The sequence below is a fragment of the Bufo gargarizans genome, chromosome 4, assembly GCF_014858855.1.
Source record: "Bufo gargarizans isolate SCDJY-AF-19 chromosome 4, ASM1485885v1, whole genome shotgun sequence".
Classification (NCBI taxonomy): Eukaryota; Metazoa; Chordata; class Amphibia; order Anura; family Bufonidae; genus Bufo; species Bufo gargarizans.
In genome coordinates, this window is record NC_058083.1 from 406,260,580 (window position 1) to 406,281,168 (window position 20,589).

Here is a 20,589-nt window from a genome sequence, read left to right on the forward strand (position 1 = left end):
ATTTTTTTCTCAAAAAATAAGGGCCAGTTATAATATCACGATCGGCGTAACTGTCACATACGTGACACGGAGAGAGGAACAGAGGGAGGCCCTGCCCTAGTGAGAGGGAAGGTGGTGACCCCTGACTCACCTTGCGTCTGGCACCTGGCTGCCCTGTCGTCCCTAGACGGGTTCCTCACCCGTACGCCGATCACGTGCCTAAAACCCTGGCTTTCCCTAGGATGAGCCCTAGATAGTGAACAGGGCGGTGGGAACACTAGTCCGCACCACTAGCTCTAGAGGAAAACACCAAGGGGAGGACAGACAATACAAACTAAACATATAATCCCAGGTGGGCAACAACAGGAGACAACAAAAGCCCAACAGGGATCCGGAGGGTAGCACTCTGGAACAACAACCAGATTCTCAGCTCCAGTGGGTCAGCATAGATGTCCAGGCAGGAAGCTCTATAACTGGCAACAAGAGAAGTGTGAGAGGAGAATATAAGGAGTTTGGGAGTGGCAGACAAGAAACAGCTGAGGAGGAGAAGCTACGGATCCCTGAGTGAGACAAAAAGGATAGCAAGGCAAACACAGAAAACAAACACTAAGAAACACCGTGATCTTTAGGCATAGAGCGCGCAGCCACCCGCTGCGACTTCCTGACCCCGGGTATAACGGAGTCAGACGTGGCTCTTGACACCCTCGTGACAGTTTGGCATGAAAACAAGTTGGTGCTGCTATGGCCAAGGACTTTTTGAGGCAGAATTGCTGCATGGTGTGAATTACCACCAACACCGCAAGGTGACTTTTTGTTTGATTATGACTGCTTGTTTTGTCACTTGACTAAAGTGTGAATAAAACACTGTTTGATCCAAAGAACTTGTTGTTGCCTCTATACTGGGTCGGCTAATCCTGTCTACCAGAGCGAAACCCCACAGTGGTAATAACTTTAAAACGCTTTTACTTAGGACATTCTGAGATTTTTTTTGTCACATATTGTACTTCATGACAGTGGTAAAATTGATTCAAAATTTTTTATTGTCATTTATTAAAAAAAAAGACCAAATTTACAAAAAATTTGGAAAAATTAGCAAATTTTAATTTCTCTACTTTTATAATAGATAGTGTGGCAAGGCATACCAGTGCAAGAGGGTGTGTATATCTCACGCAGATACCTCAGCTGGGTGAGATAACTAAAATCCAGAAACGTGCAGTGGTCTCAGCAAAGGATAGTTTGCTGAGACAGTTTAGTTTACGTTGTATTCTGGGCTGGATTTTAATTGGACTGGCAGTTAGACTTGGTAGTTGGAGCTGCCAGTCCTCAACCTTCCAGCACGGGTATTCCCTCATGCCTGAGGTGAGCGCAGGTGAAGCCTACCGTAAACAATCTGGCATAAATCCACCCTCAGTGTGTCAGTCTGGGGAAGTGTGTGTGATCCTGGAGCAGAGGCTCTGTGTGTGGTCTCAGTCAGGAGGACTAAGGGGCACAAGGCTATGCGAAGCCTGATCTGTCCCCTGTGTGGACTGACGCTTGATGAGCGGAACCTGCTAAGGCTTGGAGCCTGAGACCCTGACCCTAAGCGGTACTTAGAGGTGAGTCAGGAAAACCTATGTGTTTAGGTAGAGCCCAGATGGGCAAGGTGTTTTATTTTGGCTTTGTATGTTTTTTCGTTATACCGTGTGCCACAATAAAGCACAGTTTGGCCTCTAAATCCTGGTGTCCGTGAATAAGTGTGTGGTTGCGTCCCCAGTGAAAGAGAGCTACCCCTTACAAAAGTAATAACTTCAAAAATAGTTATTACTTTACATTTTCCATATGTCTACTTCATGTTTGGATCATGTTGTTAAAGTCATTTTATTTTTTGGGGACGTTAGATGGCTTAGAAGTTTAGAAGCAAATCTTGACATTTTTCAGAAAATGTCCAAAACCCACTGTGTATTTCCGATCACCGCCGCGTGGCAGGTGATGATCGGAACAGAGTGCCTGCTGAAATCATTCAGCATGCACTCTGTGACAATGCTAAGGGGGGTCCTGTGACCCCCCCCCCCCCGTATCGGTGATCGCAGCAAACCTCAGGTCAACTTAGACCTGCGGTTTGCTGCGTTTCTGGGTCATTCGGGTCTCTGGTGACCCGATAACCCGAAATAGGATGGTAATCGGTGGTGTGATCATACACAACCAATCACCATCCTTAGATCCTGAGAGGTGGCGGTGACATCACCTCTCAGGATCGCATCCTATTGGCTGGAAGGGCGGGTGGGGGTTAACGTCCCCCAGGTCTGCTCTCTTCCTCCACACTGCTTCCGAGGAGAGAGGGGCCCGTCCGTCCATCCATCACTGAGCCTAACACCCCCAGCACCACGTGAGCCACAAAATAGTTTGCAGGGACAGGTTTAGGGAAAACTTGGATTAGGCAGTTGATCGGGTGTCTGGGGTCCACAGCACACTTAGTTGTGTGACCCTAGACCCCCCAGGGGTGCTGCATCTTCTGCAGCTTGCCCCTCTGCGCCCCTTCCCACACACACACACACACTTTTTTTGGGGCGCAAACGCTTTTTGATTTGTGTGCGTGCGCTGACTGTGGCCGGCACTCTTAGCATCCGGCCACTGTTAGCGCATTGCCCACCCCACCGCTGATCAGCTTCGGACCTCTGATCAGTGAGTTTTAATGTTTTTTATTTTTTTATTTAGTTTTATTTTATTTTTTTCTGTTAGGTTTAGGGTGGGTTAGGGTAGTGAAATGAACACCCGTCCCCCCCCCCCCACACACACGCACACTAAATAATGTTTTACACACATACACACACTCCCCTATGGCCGTCCAGACATTCTCGGCCGAGGAGGCATACTCCCTGCTTGCCTCTGACTCCGAGAGCCCCAGTGAGGACGAGGATAACCCCACTTTCCTCTTGTCATCCGCGTCCTCCTCATCATCTAGTGATGATGATGAGCCCCCAAGGTGGCGAAGACGCCGCCAGGCGGAGCAAGGGGACCCCCATGCCAGGGACCCTGTGGCCCACACCAGTATGAGATGCCCTGGGGCTCGTACTAGTTTTCCGGCCCACCAGATAAGTCCACCTGAGCCCCCTACCGGTGAACTTGACTGGTGTACCCCAGAGGATTTTGAGCCCGTGATTCCTGACTTTGTTGGCCAACCAGGATCCAGATTCCCACAGTGGGCTTCACTTAATATGACTTTTTTTTTTTTTTTTTTTTAAGTGACCACTTTGTGAATCTGATGGCTGAGCAAACGAACTTGGTCGCCCAACAGTTCATTGCTCAACACCCTGGCTCCATTTTGGCTTGGTCCGGTGGCTAGACGTTTTGGGGCCTCGTGCTGCACATGGGCTTAGTAAAAAAAAACAGTGTCAGGAAGTACTGTAGTGGGGACATCCTCTACCAGACCCCACTCTACTATATGGCCATGACACGTTACCATTTTGAGGCCATTCGGAAATGCCTGCATTATGTAGTTTCCAAAATGGGGTCACTTTTTTGGAGTTTCTACTCTAGGGATGTATCAGGGGGGCTTCAAATGGGACATGGTGTAAATAAACCAGTCCAGAAAAATCTGTCTTCCAGAAACCATATTGTGTTCCTTTCCTTCTGCTCCCTGCCGTGTGCCTGTAGAGTAGTTTACAACCACATATGGGGTGTTTCTATAAACTACAGAATCAGGGCAATAAATATTGACTTTTGTTTGGCTGTTAACCCTTGCTTTGTTACTGGAAAATCTGCCAAAAAAGTGAAATTCTGAAATGTAATCTCCATTTGCCAATTACTGTTGTGGAACACCTAAAGGGTTAACAAAGTTTGTAAAATCAGTTTTGAATACCTTGAGGGGTGTAGTTTCCAAAATGGGGTCATTTTTGTGTGGTTTCTATTATGTAAGCCTTACAAAGTGACTTCAGACCTGAACTGGTCCTTAAAGTGGGTTTTTGCTTCTAAAAAGTGGGTTTTTGCTTCTAAAATTCTAAGCCTTGTAGCGTCCCCAAAAAATAAAATGGCATTTCCAAAATGATCCAAACATGAAGTAGACATATGGTCAATGTAAATTAAAAACTATTTTTGGAGGTATTACTATGTATTATAGAAGTGGAGAAATTGAAATTTTTGGGAATTTTTTTATTTTTTTAAAATAAAAATGAATTTTTTGGACTCCATTTTACCAGTGTCATGAAGTACAATATGTGACGAAAAAACTATCTCAGAATGGCCTGGATAAGTAAAAGCATTTTAAAGTTATTAACACATAAAGTGACACTGGTCAGATTTGCAAAAAATGGCCTGGTCTTCAAGGTGAAAATGAGCCCGGTCCTTAAAGGGTTAAGGACCAGTTCAGGTCTGAAGTCACTTTGTGAGGCTTACATAATAGAAACCACCCTAATAAACCATATAATAAACCATAATATAAACCACAGTATCTAAAGGGTGTATCTCACACGTACTGATCCAGACTAGGCCAGAATTTAAGTTTTGTGCACAAAATGGCTGTTTTTCAATTAACTGAATATAACCACAGTATCTAAAGTATGTATCTCACAATGACATATGCAGCAAAGGCTGCAAAATTAACTTTTTTGCACAAAACCGGTGTTTGTTTAATAACTGAATATAACAGCAGTATATAACCCTTGAATTTCACACGTGCTGATGCTGCAAGGGCTGTCAAATTGTGCATTTTGCCAAAAAAGGGTGTTTTTAAAAACCCAGAAATTATGGCTGTATATCTAGCTTAAATTGCACACCGAATAATCCTGCAAAGGCACCAGATGTTGGATATTGCCAAAAATTGGAGTTTTTTCAAAGCCAGAAACATTTTTACATTTTTAAAACTTGTTTTTAACAATCCCAGATGCAGCAAGAGCTGCAATATTAAGTATTTTGCAAAAAAAGTTTTTTTAAATAACAGAATATGAAAGCTGTATATAACGATTGAATTTCACACGTGCAGATGCAGCTAGGGCTGTAAAATAGTGTATTTTGCACAAAAAGGGTGTTTTTAAAAACCCAGAAATTTATGGCTGTATGTCTAGCTTAAATTTCACACTCACTAATCCAGGTGTTGGATATTACCAAAAAAGTGTTTTTTTTTTAGGAACAGAATATGAAAGTTGTATATAACGCTTGAATTTAACACGTGCAGATGCATCAAGGGCTGTAAAATATTGTATTTTGCAAAAAATACAGGTGTTTGTAAAAACCCAGAAAATGATGGCTGTATTTCTAGCTTAAATTGCACACTGACTAATCCAGCAAAGGCACCAGATGTTGTATATTGCCAAATTATTAGTGCAGTATTTCAAGCTTGGATTTGAATATCACAAAAGCTTAGATGCAGTGCTGGTACACTGAGCTTGCATAAAATGGCCGCCGCCTACCTAACTAAAAGACAGATAAAAGTTATTTTTTTCTGTCACTGGGCTCGAGGCAGGGTAAAAAGATTGTGCACTGCACCCAACTAAATGTATGTAGATCGCTGAGTTATATTGGAATTCTGATCACAGATTCTGTCCTATTCTCTCCGTGAAAGAACCAGCAGCATCCTCTCCCTACACTAGTAACAGCAGAGTGACGTGCAGCGCTACGTGACTCCAGCTTATATAGAGGCTGGGTCACGTGCTGCACTGGCCAATCACAGCCATGCCATTAGTAGGCATGACTGTGATGGCTTCTAAGGGCACACAGTTAAACGCTTGTTGATTGGCTGCTCTGCAGCCTTTCAAAAAGCGCCAAGAAATCGCCGAACAACGAACCCAAACTTTTACTGAAATGTTGAGGTTCGGATCTGGGGTCTAAAAATCCTAAAGTTTGATAAGAACCCGAACTTTACAGTTCTGGTTCGCTCAACCCTACCCGAAACGTGTTTTGCGTCAGCTCCCTCAGGGGGAGTGATGTGATCCCCATTTTGGGCACTGTATCGCATCACCATATTTTGACTCCTATAACATTTTTGTACTTATGTGTACGGAGCTGTGTGAGAGCTCATTTTTTGTGGAGCAATCTGTAATTTTCCACCATTATGAAAGTGGTCATCAGCATGCGGAAGGCACAGGGAGCAATGAGGGAAGTGCTGCGCTGGCTGTACTCAACCTTCCTGGTCTTCTTCCAGGCTTCCCTCTTTACTATGTCCTGACGGCGGACAGTGTCAAGACGTAGTGCATGTAGGTGCGCATTATGACCTGACGCTGTGTGATGTCATGCGGGCCAGAAGAAGACCAGGGAGCAGTGAGTTCTGGATCTGCAGAGTGGCAGCACCGTCCGGAGCTAGCGAGGTAATTTTTTTTTTCAACTCCTGATCTGATGTCTTATGGGGGCCTGATCTGAGGCTAATGGAGTCTGATATGAGGCTGATGGGGGCTGATCTGAGGCTGAAGGAGCTTTGGGGTCTGATTTGAGGCAGATGGAGCTTGAAGGTTTGACTTTGGGGGTCTGATGAGCTTGGTGGTGCGATTTTGGGGTCTTATCTAACATCTGATGAAGAATAGGGGATTGTGGGTCTGTACTGGGGTCTGAAAAATATTTTCTTATTTTTCTCCTTTAAATCCTAGGTGCATCTTATAGTCCGTTGCATCTTATAGAACGAACATATAGTATATACTTTTAGAATTGCATTATACCTTTTGCTTTTCCCTGCAAACTTAAAGGGGTTTCCTGTTTGTTATATTAAATCTGGCCTTTCTTCTGACCTGTGGAAGAAAGATCATTTGGTTTATACTTACCCATCTACTAAGCTGCCGAGGCCACTGTCTCCACTGCACTCACACAGGCTTGCAAGCTCTTCTGCTCGGGTCCTGACTGAATGTGTGCTCTTTTTTTCCTTTTTCAGCTGCCTAATAGTAAATGTAGCTGAACAGGAAAAGAAGGTAGTACATACTGTTTCGACCAAAGCAGAATAGGTCTGATGAAAAGTTGTCATACCTGTGAGGCCAGCCTAAACGTTGGTGCAAGAGAATCATACTTCATCTAGTCTGTTCACTTGTCATATAGCTATCAGTCTAATGTGTGCTGCCTTATGTCGTTTTAAAAGATTCCTATGATAAGTGAACTTTTGCCTTTCCAGTTCACATCAGTTTTCATTTAATGGTCTCTCCATGGCAGATAATGTTTTTATGCTTTGAGGCCAGTCAGTAAAATTTGCCTCTGGAACTAGTCCAACTAACAACAGAAGAGACCCGTGGCAGAAGCCCATGATAGTTGTCAACATTTATTTCTAAAGCAAATCCCCCTTTCTGGGAACAGTACCAAACTGCCTATGCCAACTTTAGAATCTCCAAGTGTAATATTCTATGAAATGTCTATGATTTCATCTTTTATATCAACATCATATAATTTTGTTTAATAACAACTTCAATGTGAATTACATGGTGTCTTAAAAATAATGCATGATTCTTATTGTATTTGTGCATAAATTACTCAAGTTTCTTGAGTAGCTCATTCAAACAAATGTATACTGTTCTTTGTATATTTAATAGGTAGCAGCTCTGGAAATCAAAGGACTATCTAAAGTCTCGGGATCCCTGGTGCAACAATGTAACTTTCTCTCAGCTTCCATTCGCCGCACCTTTGAAAAAAAACTAAATTTTGGCCTGGATGCATTGGGGCAGATTTACTAATCCTATAGAAGTGTAAATTTAGACAAGCTATAAAGACAGGCATCTGCACCCTGCTTTAAGACAAATTTTTACATCAGACCTATAGCACAATTTTGGCGCTAAATATTGCATCCCTGTGCTTTCAACAAAGCCACGCCTGCTTCCCGCCAAGCTCTGTACCTTCTCAAGAGAGTACAAAATGTTTTATATGCAAATGAGCTCTTGGCAAGCTCTGCCTCTAATAGTGGCAGAGCTTGCTAAGAGCTCAGAATTCAAAAGGAGCATTATCTTCCAAATCCTGAGCACTTTTTTTTTTTACACATTCTAGGTGCACATTAGTAAATCTGAGCCATTGTTTATACAGATCACACTGACATAGCTCAAGTTTTATGAAGCTATAATATAGCTCCTGTAGAACTTTTTGCCTCCATACACTGACGGGCAAAAGGGTAACAATGTTTTGAACTTTTGACTTTCAGGCTCACCATCCTCTACAGCTTTGAATGTGAGACTACCATAATTTTATAGATCATCTTGGCTATCTCATACATAAATTGTACTTTAGATAATGGCCAAGGAGAGAAAAAGGCGCTCATAGGGTAAATAAGTTAAGAATCGAGCCTCCGGAGCAACAGGAAGAGTGGTATTGCTCACCTGTTGTTGATGCACCTATTGTTTGGTGCAACTGGACTGGAGGTGGATAGGACTGATTACTGATTGTCTCACTGGTTGATGCTGCCGATTCCGTCCGCGTTCCCCTTTGGCGGGGGCCAAGCCGTCGTCTGGGTCGATTAATAGGATATATTTCCACTGGACCGGGGGTCGAGTGGAGGGGTGGACCGTAGGCGCAAAAACGCAACCAGAGTATTTTTAGAAACCAATGTTTTTTTTTATTATTGTTATAGTGACAACGCGTTTCGGGGTTCTGCGGACCCCTTTTTCAAGTCTAAAAAAACACATATACACAAAGTTACACACATTGAAGTGATCACATGATTCATGAGGACGTGACTGGATAAAAGAATACATGAATACGTAAATGCAGGGCAGTTAATGCTGTAAGGAGTTGGTAAATAGAGGTTGAGAGCTAGGTATGACTTGTAAAAACAGGACATTAATAAAAAAATATATACGTATAAAACAAAATAAAATGTATATGTGTATATAAAAATATATATACGCACACATGCACACACATATACAAGTATATAAGTATAAAAATCTGCACCCACACATATAATTCTAGGCTGGTAGTATTAGTAATTAGTGGTGGTTTTAGTGATTTTGATGAGAGCTGAGGACTAGGTGGCATGAAAGGGTTAAAGTAAAAAGCATGAACTGTGGTGTGGTGTATTTACTGGGAGCTGAGGGCCAGTAGTATGAAGGGGTTAAGGTACTAGGCAAGAACTAGGGGTGTGGTGGTCATGATGAGAGCTGAGGGCAAATGGCATGAAGGGGTTAACGTCCAGGGGGATGCGAGCGGAGGGGGGGTAGGTGCTGGTGGTCTTACCGGTGGGTGGAAGCCGCTGGTGGAGAGAGCGCTGCTTCTAGCTCCTGGCACGTGTGGCGTCTGGAGGCTGAATGTTATGGTGCGAACGCTGGGCCGGCTATAAGGGGGCGGAATGGGTGGGGCTAATGCCGGTTTTGGCGGGAAGCGATGGCGGGACCGCCCTAAGGGGGCGGAGCTAGTAGAGTGGGGGAAAGGGATGGGGTTCAGATGATGCTGGGGATGGGGGGGGGGGGGGCCTGAGGCTATCGCTGGCTGGGGTATAAGCTTGGAATGAGGGGTGAAGAGGGGGGGGGGAGGCTGGGGCTATCGGATGCTGGGATAGAGGTTGGGAACGAGAAGTGCGAGCAACGGGAAGGAATGAGAATGAAATTTTGGTGGGCGTGATGTGATTGGATGACGGGATATGGTGAATATGGATACGAGGGTGAAAAGGTGTAATAGGACAGTGGTCCAGTAGTATGTAGAATTAGAAGCATTTGTTTTCCAGGCTTTCGTTGAGGCCGTAAGGTTCCAATGTTTGGAGTTTGTATATCCAAAACATTTCTCTCCGTTGTAAAGTTCTGAACCTATCAGAACAACCGTCGGAGATGTGTTCAATGGGCGTGATGGTTAGCTTGGTGGGGTCCTTGTCGTGGGTGGCCATGAAGTGTCTGGACACACTGTGTTGGAGATATCCTTGCTTAATCTTCCATCTGTGGTTGTTTAGGCGTTCTCTGAGGGTTTGGGTGGTGCGACCTACGTATTGCTGTCCGCAGGCGCATTCTAGGAGGTAGATCACAAAACTTGAGGCGCAATTCATGAGGCTTTTGATAGTGAATTCTTCTCCTGTGGTGTTACTCCTGAAGATAGTCACACGATTATTGATGTTATCGCAACACTTACATAGTTTATGGCTGCATTTGAAGCTCCCTTTAGGGTTAGGGAACCATTCGGATGTGGTCAAGGTAGCGCGTTTTATTCTTTTTAATTTACTTGGCGCTAGTGCATTCTTTAGTGTGCGGGCCCTCCTGAAAGTGAAGTGGGGCTTGGGGGGAATGGCTTCTTTTAGATAGGGGTCGGCCTTCAGGATATGCCAGTGTTTGGTTATGATGTTCCTCAGTGTTCCATGGTTGGGATTGAAGGTGGTGATAAAAGAGGATTTGCAGTTTGTACGGTCTAACATTGTATTTTCCTTCTTTTTTGTTGTGAGGCACTCCTCTTGGCTCTGTTCGTATGCTCGCCTGAAGGCCCCTTCGATTATGCCTCTTGGGTAATTTTTGTTCTGGAACCTAGAACGTATAGTCTGGCTTTGCGTGATAAAATCATTAGTGGAGGAGCAATTCCTCCTAATCCGTTTGAATTGACTAAAAGGAATGTTCTGTTTCCATTTTTTGTAGTGTGCGCTCTTGTAATCTAGGTAGCTGTTACCATCCACTTTCTTGAAAAAGGTTTTTGTCAGTATTCTATTGCTTTCGGAATACAAAACCAGGTCCAGGTATTCGATTGAGGTCTTTGAGCTTGTGAAAGTAAAACTGAGGTTCCAAGTGTTATTATTTAGATAGGACACAAATGTCTGGGCTTCTTCTTCGCTCCCCTTCCAAATAAAGATCAGGTCATCGATGTACCTTTTGTAGAGCACAATCGATTCCGTCCAGGTGTGATTGTCGCTGAGAAATACCTCTTCGAATCGACCCATGTAGAGATTGGCGAAGCTTGGCGCGAATCGCGTCCCCATCGCGGTCCCTTTTCGTTGTTTGTAGATTTTACCCTCAAACTCAAAGACATTGTGTGTCAGGATAAATCGGATTGCATCAAGGATGAATTGTTTGTGTCTTGGAGTCAGTTGCTCATCCGTTTGCAAAAAGTGGTCCGTTGCACTGATGCCCGCTTCATGTGGTATATTTGAATAAAGTGCCGCCACATCCAGAGTAAGCCACCTATATGATGGGTCCCAGTTTATTTCTTTCAGGAGTGCGATCAGCTGTGTTGAATCTCTCAGATGGGAGCTGAGGCCGGTGACGTGTTTTTGTAAAAAAATATCTACATAATGTGAGAGGTTGCTAGTTAGTGAGTTGATTCCGGAAATTATGGGCCTGCCTGGTGGGTTTTTTTCATTTTTATGTACCTTTGGTAGGTGGTAAAAAATTGCTGTGTTCGGGTGGTCGATGGTGATATATTCTTTTTCTTTTTTGGTCAAAATCTTGTCGATCTCTGCTTCCTTTAGGAGTATCAAGAGGTTTCTCCTATCCTCATTCAGTGGATTGGTGTGGAGGGGCTCGTAGTAAGCGGGGTCGTCAAGGATCCTCTTAGCCTCTGTAATATAGTCAACCCTCTTTTGGAGGACGATTCCTCCCCCTTTATCTGCACTTCTGATCACTAAGGTGTCGTCCTTAGCGAGTTCCGAAAGGGCTTCTTTCTCCTTTCGGGTGAGGTTATCCTTATTCTTCAGGTTCTTGTTGATGTTTCTTATTTCTTTTGACACTAGGGAAAAAAATGTGTTTATGTGGTTCCCTTTGTGATGAGTGGGGTAGAATGTCGATCTTGGTTTCAGATTGGTATGGGCCAGTGGGGTGGCTCCAGGGTCTTCTGGTGGGGTGGCTTTCTGGTCTTCCGAGGGGGCTCCTGTGGCTTCTACGGGTTGGTGTTTTTTTGAGATAGAAAAATGCCTTTGTAGGGTGAGTTTACGTATAAAGGAATTGAAATCCACAAATAGTTCAAAATCGTTGAATTTTACTGCTGGACAAAACGATAAACCCTTCTGAAGTGTGGATGTTTGGGCTGGGGTTAAAGAGTATCCTGCAAGGTTGAAGATTTTTACTCCTGCATGGTTTTGTTCCTTTTCGGTGTTTGGGGGTCCAATTCTATTTCCCGAGGTAGTTTGGCTGCTACAGATATGGTGCTCTTTACTTCTTCTTCCCCCTCTTCGACCTCTTCTGTATTTTTTCTTTTTATCCCCTTCTGGATTTGTTCTACTATTGGCTTGAAAAAGTTGGTAATTATTGGTGTTGTCCCTGATGGTTGTTTTATCACGTATGTGGCCTGCGGGGTCAGGGCCCCGGGAAGCGGTAAAAAAGAAATGGAGTGGTCGATGGTGACGTCTGATTCCTTGTGAGAGAGTTCCAGGAGGCTCTCATCGTGAGTGGTGAGGAGAGAATCCTCGAGAATAGAGGGCTCTGTTTCGGCTTGATCCAGAGTGGGCGGAACAGCGGCGAAGGAGGTAGGGGGTAGGTTGAGGGGACAACCCTCTGGGAGATTGAACGGAATTTTGGATGTGGGCTTATGATATGAGGGAATGGTGGGAGGGGTGAACCAGATGGGGGTTCCTGAGTTGTTGCCAGATGGCTTATATTTGTTGCACGGTGTGGCGGTGATTTTGTTGGTGGTGGCGGCAACCGGTAGAGATGGCATAGCGGGCATGTTAGTTTTGCTCAGCGGCTCTCTTAGAATAATTTCGGGACGGGTGATGGCATGCTCGTTCGGGGGGGGGTGGTAAATGCGAGAAGTTGTTTGTTGGGAGTGCTATGTGGTGTCGCTGGGGCCTATCCTTGTATGGCGGGCATGAATGTCTGTCATGGTTGGGGGGGCGTTTGCTGAATGTCCGTGTGTGTTGGGTATGTGGTAGGGTCTGGGTTCTGGAGGTAGGGGGGCCCTCATGGTGATTGGGGTGCTGCGACCGCTGTTTAGGGGGGGGGGGGGGGGTTGTGTGGCACCATCCTTTGTTTTGTTGAGCCAGAACTTAATATTGTTAGTCCTGAAGTCAGATCTGTCCCTAGTGAGTTTGGAGGACTTTTTTTGGATTATATCCCGTTCGAGGTGCAGCAATCGGCCTGTGATAAGCCTATTGTATTTTAAATAGTCAGTGTGTTTGTGATGTTCTTGTAGTTCCGTTGACTGCAGTTGAATTTTATCTTTCAGGGATTTGCATAGGGACTCACGTTTGGCGCTGAGTCTCATTATTAAACCTCTGCTGCATTCCAGCAGGTAATTGTCCCATTCCCTAGTGAATAGGGCATCGTTTTTGAATGGACTATCAAACCTAAATCTCAGTCCACGTGGGATTAGGGATTCTTTTAGGTAGACGTCCAGTAGGATCCAGTCCAGATGGTGCTGGATTTCTTCTTTAAGGTTGGACTCAAGTTTGAAGAACATGTCTGCCAGTTCTTTAGAGTTGATTTCATGTTGATTGGAGATATCTGTTGCTGGTTCAATCGGGATAGTACTGTCCGTATCATTTAAATTCCAGATGTGGGTCAGTTTCTGTCGTTCGTACAGGCGATGTTCGCAGTAGTCCATGTTTAATAGAAAGTCTGTGGTGGATTCACCGAATTCGCCCTAGAGCCGCCGTATTTCAGAGTTGGTTACAAACTCTTACCTGAATGACTCAGGGTAATACAGTAGATAATGGCCAAGGAGAGAAAAAGGCGCTCATAGGGTAAATAAGTTAAGAATCGAGCCTCCGGAGCAACAGGAAGAGTGGTATTGCTCACCTGTTGTTGATGCACCTATTGTTTGGTGCAACTGGACTGGAGGTGGATAGGACTGATTACTGATTGTCTCACTGGTTGATGCTGCCGATTCCGTCCGCGTTCCCCTTTGGCGGGGGCCAAGCCGTCGTCTGGGTCGATTAATAGGATATATTTCCACTGGACCGGGGGTCGAGTGGAGGGGTGGACCGTAGGCGCAAAAACGCAACCAGAGTATTTTTAGAAACCAATGTTTTTTTTATTATTGTTATAGTGACAACGCGTTTCGGGGTTCTGCGGACCCCTTTTTCAAGTCTAAAAAAACACATATACACAAAGTTACACACATTGAAGTGATCACATGATTCATGAGGACGTGACTGGATAAAAGAATACATGAATACGTAAATGCAGGGCAGTTAATGCTGTAAGGAGTTGGTAAATAGAGGTTGAGAGCTAGGTATGACTTGTAAAAACAGGACATTAATAAAAAAATATATACGTATAAAACAAAATAAAATGTATATGTGTATATAAAAATATATATACGCACACATGCACACACATATACAAGTATATAAGTATAAAAATCTGCACCCACACATATAATTCTAGGCTGGTAGTATTAGTAATTAGTGGTGGTTTTAGTGATTTTGATGAGAGCTGAGGACTAGGTGGCATGAAAGGGTTAAAGTAAAAAGCATGAACTGTGGTGTGGTGTATTTACTGGGAGCTGAGGGCCAGTAGTATGAAGGGGTTAAGGTACTAGGCAAGAACTAGGGGTGTGGTGGTCATGATGAGAGCTGAGGGCAAATGGCATGAAGGGGTTAACGTCCAGGGGGATGCGAGCGGAGGGGGGGTAGGTGCTGGTGGTCTTACCGGTGGGTGGAAGCCGCTGGTGGAGAGAGCGCTGCTTCTAGCTCCTGGCACGTGTGGCGTCTGGAGGCTGAATGTTATGGTGCGAACGCTGGGCCGGCTATAAGGGGGCGGAATGGGCGGGGCTAATGCCGGTTTTGGCGGGAAGCGATGGCGGGACCGCCCTAAGGGGGCGGAGCTAGTAGAGTGGGGAAAAAAAAAAAAAAAAAAGGGGTGGAAGTGATGGTGGATGGGGAAGGTGTCTAGGGTCTAGGGATGGGGTTCAGATGATGCTGGGGATGGGGGGGGGGGGCCTGAGGCTATCGCTGGCTGGGGTATAAGCTTGGAATGAGGGGTGAAGAGGGGGGGGGGGGAGGCTGGGGCTATCGGATGCTGGGATAGAGGTTGGGAACGAGAAGTGCGAGCAACGGGAAGGAATGAGAATGAAATTTTGGTGGGCGTGATGTGATTGGATGACGGGATATGGTGAATATGGATACGAGGGTGAAAAGGTGTAATAGGACAGTGGTCCAGTAGTATGTAGAATTAGAAGCATTTGTTTTCCAGGCTTTCGTTGAGGCCGTAAGGTTCCAATGTTTGGAGTTTGTATATCCAAAACATTTCTCTCCGTTGTAAAGTTCTGAACCTATCAGAACAACCGTCGGAGATGTGTTCAATGGGCGTGATGGTTAGCTTGGTGGGGTCCTTGTCGTGGGTGGCCATGAAGTGTCTGGACACACTGTGTTGGAGATATCCTTGCTTAATCTTCCATCTGTGGTTGTTTAGGCGTTCTCTGAGGGTTTGGGTGGTGCGACCTACGTATTGCTGTCCGCAGGCGCATTCTAGGAGGTAGATCACAAAACTTGAGGCGCAATTCATGAGGCTTTTGATAGTGAATTCTTCTCCTGTGGTGTTACTCCTGAAGATAGTCACACGATTATTGATGTTATCGCAACACTTACATAGTTTATGGCTGCATTTGAAGCTCCCTTTAGGGTTAGGGAACCATTCGGATGTGGTCAAGGTAGCGCGTTTTATTCTTTTTAATTTACTTGGGGCTAGTGCATTCTTTAGTGTGCGGGCCCTCCTGAAAGTGAAGTGGGGCTTGGGGGGAATGGCTTCTTTTAGATAGGGGTCGGCCTTCAGGATATGCCAGTGTTTGGTTATGATGTTCCTCAGTGTTCCATGGTTGGGATTGAAGGTGGTGATAAAAGAGGATTTGCAGTTTGTACGGTCTAACATTGTATTTTCCTTCTTTTTTGTTGTGAGGCACTCCTCTTGGCTCTGTTCGTATGCTCGCCTGAAGGCCCCTTCGATTATGCCTCTTGGGTAATTTTTGTTCTGGAACCTAGAACGTATAGTCTGGCTTTGCGTGATAAAATCATTAGTGGAGGAGCAATTCCTCCTAATCCGTTTGAATTGACTAAAAGGAATGTTCTGTTTCCATTTTTTGTAGTGTGCGCTCTTGTAATCTAGGTAGCTGTTACCATCCACTTTCTTGAAAAAGGTTTTTGTCAGTATTCTATTGCTTTCGGAATACAAAACCAGGTCCAGGTATTCGATTGAGGTCTTTGAGCTTGTGAAAGTAAAACTGAGGTTCCAAGTGTTATTATTTAGATAGGACACAAATGTCTGGGCTTCTTCTTCGCTCCCCTTCCAAATAAAGATCAGGTCATCGATGTACCTTTTGTAGAGCACAATCGATTCCGTCCAGGTGTGATTGTCGCTGAGAAATACCTCTTCGAATCGACCCATGTAGAGATTGGCGAAGCTTGGCGCGAATCGCGTCCCCATCGCGGTCCCTTTTCGTTGTTTGTAGATTTTACCCTCAAACTCAAAGACATTGTGTGTCAGGATAAATCGGATTGCATCAAGGATGAATTGTTTGTGTCTTGGAGTCAGTTGGTCATCCGTTTGCAAAAAGTGGTCCGTTGCACTGATGCCCGCTTCATGTGGTATATTTGAATAAAGTGCCGCCACATCCAGAGTAAGCCACCTATATGATGGGTCCCAGTTTATTTCTTTCAGGAGTGCGATCAGCTGTGTTGAATCTCTCAGATGGGAGCTGAGGCCGGTGACGTGTTTTTGTAAAAAAATATCTACATAATGTGAGAGGTTGCTAGTTAGTGAGTTGATTCCGGAAATTATGGGCCTGCCTGGTGGGTTTTTTTCATTTTTATGTACCTTTGGTAGGTGGTAAAAAATTGCTGTGTTCGGGTGGTCGATGGTGATATATTCTTTTTCTTTTTTGGTCAAAATCTTGTCGATCTCTGCTTCCTTTAGGAGTATCAAGAGGTTTCTCCTATCCTCATTCAGTGGATTGGTGTGGAGGGGCTCGTAGTAAGCGGGGTCGTCAAGGATCCTCTTAGCCTCTGTAATATAGTCAACCCTCTTTTGGAGGACGATTCCTCCCCCTTTATCGGCACTTCTGATCACTAAGGTGTCGTCCTTAGCGAGTTCCGAAAGGGCTTCTTTCTCCTTTCGGGTGAGGTTATCCTTATTCTTCAGGTTCTTGTTGATGTTTCTTATTTCTTTTGACACTAGGGAAAAAAATGTGTTTATGTGGTTCCCTTTGTGATGAGTGGGGTAGAATGTCGATCTTGGTTTCAGATTGGTAGTGGGCCAGTGGGGTGGCTCCAGGGTCTTCTGGTGGGGTGGCTTTCTGGTCTTCCGAGGGGGCTCCTGTGGCTTCTACGGGTTGGTGTTTTTTTGAGATAGAAAAATGCCTTTGTAGGGTGAGTTTACGTATAAAGGAATTGAAATCCACAAATAGTTCAAAATCGTTGAATTTTACTGCTGGACAAAACGATAAACCCTTCTGAAGTGTGGATGTTTGGGCTGGGGTTAAAGAGTATCCTGCAAGGTTGAAGATTTTTACTCCTGCATGGTTTTGTTCCTTTTCGGTGTTTGGGGGTCCAATTCTATTTCCCGAGGTAGTTTGGCTGCTACAGATATGGTGCTCTTTACTTCTTCTTCCCCCTCTTCGACCTCTTCTGTATTTTTTCTTTTTATCCCCTTCTGGATTTGTTCTACTATTGGCTTGAAAAAGTTGGTAATTATTGGTGTTGTCCCTGATGGTTGTTTTATCACGTATGTGGCCTGCGGGGTCAGGGCCCCGGGAAGCGGTAAAAAAGAAATGGAGTGGTCGATGGTGACGTCTGATTCCTTGTGAGAGAGTTCCAGGAGGCTCTCATCGCTAGTGGTGAGGAGAGAATCCTCGAGAATAGAGGGCTCTGTTTCGGCTTGATCCAGAGTGGGCGGAACAGCGGCGAAGGAGGTAGGGGGTAGGTTGAGGGGACAACCCTCTGGGAGATTGAATGGAATTTTGGATGTGGGCTTATGATATGAGGGAATGGTGGGAGGGGTGAACCAGATGGGGGTTCCTGAGTTGTTGCCAGATGGCTTATATTTGTTGCACGGTGTGGCGGTGATTTTGTTGGTGGTGGCGGCAACCGGTAGAGATGGCATAGCGGGCATGTTAATTTTGCTCAGCGGCTCTCTTAGAATAATTTCGGGACGGGTGATGGCATGCTCGTTCGGGGGGGGTGGTAAATGCGAGAAGTTGTTTGTTGGGAGTGCTATGTGGTGTCGCTGGGGCCTATCCTTGTATGGCGGGCATGAATGTCTGTCATGGTTGGGGGGGCGTTTGCTGAATGTCCGTGTGTGTTGGGTATGTGGTAGGGTCTGGGTTCTGGAGGTAGGGGGGCCCTCATGGTGATTGGGGTGCTGCGACCGCTGTTTAGGGGGGGGGGTTGTGTGGCACCATCCTTTGTTTTGTTGAGCCAGAACTTAATATTGTTAGTCCTGAAGTCAGATCTGTCCCTAGTGAGTTTGGAGGACTTTTTTTGGATTATATCCCGTTCGAGGTGCAGCAATCGGCCTGTGATAAGCCTATTGTATTTTAAATAGTCAGTGTGTTTGTGATGTTCTTGTAGTTCCGTTGACTGCAGTTGAATTTTATCTTTCAGGGATTTGCATAGGGACTCACGTTTGGCGCTGAGTCTCATTATTAAACCTCTGCTGCATTCCAGCAGGTAATTGTCCCATTCCCTAGTGAATAGGGCATCGTTTTTGAATGGACTATCAAACCTAAATCTCAGTCCACGTGGGATTAGGGATTCTTTTAGGTAGACGTCCAGTAGGATCCAGTCCAGATGGTGCTGGATTTCTTCTTTAAGGTTGGACTCAAGTTTGAAGAACATGTCTGCCAGTTCTTTAGAGTTGATTTCATGTTGATTGGAGATATCTGTTGCTGGTTCAATCGGGATAGTACTGTCCGTATCATTTAAATTCCAGATGTGGGTCAGTTTCTGTCGTTCGTACAGGCGATGTTCGCAGTAGTCCATGTTTAATAGAAAGTCTGTGGTGGATTCACCGAATTCGCCCTAGAGCCGCCGTATTTCAGAGTTGGTTACAAACTCTTACCTGAATGACTCAGGGTAATACAGTAGATAATGGCCAAGGAGAGAAAAAGGCGCTCATAGGGTAAATAAGTTAAGAATCGAGCCTCCGGAGCAACAGGAAGAGTGGTATTGCTCACCTGTTGTTGATGCACCTATTGTTTGGTGCAACTGGACTGGAGGTGGATAGGACTGATTACTGATTGTCTCACTGGTTGATGCTGCCGATTCCGTCCGCGTTCCCCTTTGGCGGGGGCCAAGCCGTCGTCTGGGTCGATTAATAGGATATATTTCCACTGGACCGGGGGTCGAGTGGAGGGGTGGACCGTAGGCGCAAAAACGCAACCAGAGTATTTTTAGAAACCAATGTTTTTTTTATTATTGTTATAGTGACAACGCGTTTCGGGGTTCTGCGGACCCCTTTTTCAAGTCTAAAAAAACACATATACACAAAGTTACACACATTGAAGTGATCACATGATTCATGAGGACGTGACTGGATAAAAGAATACATGAATACGTAAATGCAGGGCAGTTAATGCTGTAAGGAGTTGGTAAATAGAGGTTGAGAGCTAGGTATGACTTGTAAAAACAGGACATTAATAAAAAAATATATACGTATAAAACAAAATAAAATGTATATGTGTATATAAAAATATATATACGCACACATGCACACACATATACAAGTATATAAGTATAAAAATCTGCACCCACACATATAATTCTAGGCTGGTAGTATTAGTAATTAGTGGTGGTTTTAGTGATTTTGATGAGAGCTGAGGACTAGGTGGCATTAAAGGGTTAAAGTAAAAAGCATGAACTGTGGTGTGGTGTATTTACTGGGAGCTGAGGGCCAGTAGTATGAAGGGGTTAAGGTACTAGGCAAGAACTAGGGGTGTGGTGGTCATGATGAGAGCTGAGGGCAAATGGCATGAAGGGGTTAACGTCCAGGGGGATGCGAGCGGAGGGGGGGTAGGTGCTGGTGGTCTTACCGGTGGGTGGAAGCCGCTGGTGGAGAGAGCGCTGCTTCTAGCTCCTGGCACGTGTGGCGTCTGGAGGCTGAATGTTATGGTGCGAACGCTGGGCCGGCTATAAGGGGGCGGAATGGGCGGGGCTAATGCCGGTTTTGGCGGGAAGCGATGGCGGGACCGCCCTAAGGGGGCGGAGCTAGTAGAGTGGGAAAAAAAAAAAAAAAAAAGGGGTGGAAGTGATGGTGGATGGGGAAGGTGTCTAGGGTCTAGGGATGGGGTTCAGATGATGCTGGGGATGGGGGGGGGGGGCCTGAGGCTATCGCTGGCTGGGGTATAAGCTTGGAATGAGGGGTGAAGAGGGGGGGGGGGGAGGCTGGGGCTATCGGATGCTGGGATAGAGGTTGGGAACGAGAAGTGCGAGCAACGGGAAGGAATGAGAATGAAATTTTGGTGGGCGTGATGTGATTGGATGACGGGATATGGTGAATATGGATACGAGGGTGAAAAGGTGTAATAGGACAGTGGTCCAGTAGTATGTAGAATTAGAAGCATTTGTTTTCCAGGCTTTCGTTGAGGCGTAAGGTTCCAATGTTTGGAGTTTGTATATCCAAAACATTTCTCTCCGTTGTAAAGTTCTGAACCTATCAGAACAACCGTCGGAGATGTGTTCAATGGGCGTGATGGTTAGCTTGGTGGGGTCCTTGTCGTGGGTGGCCATGAAGTGTCTGGACACACTGTGTTGGAGATATCCTTGCTTAATCTTCCATCTGTGGTTGTTTAGGCGTTCTCTGAGGGTTTGGGTGGTGCGACCTACGTATTGCTGTCCGCAGG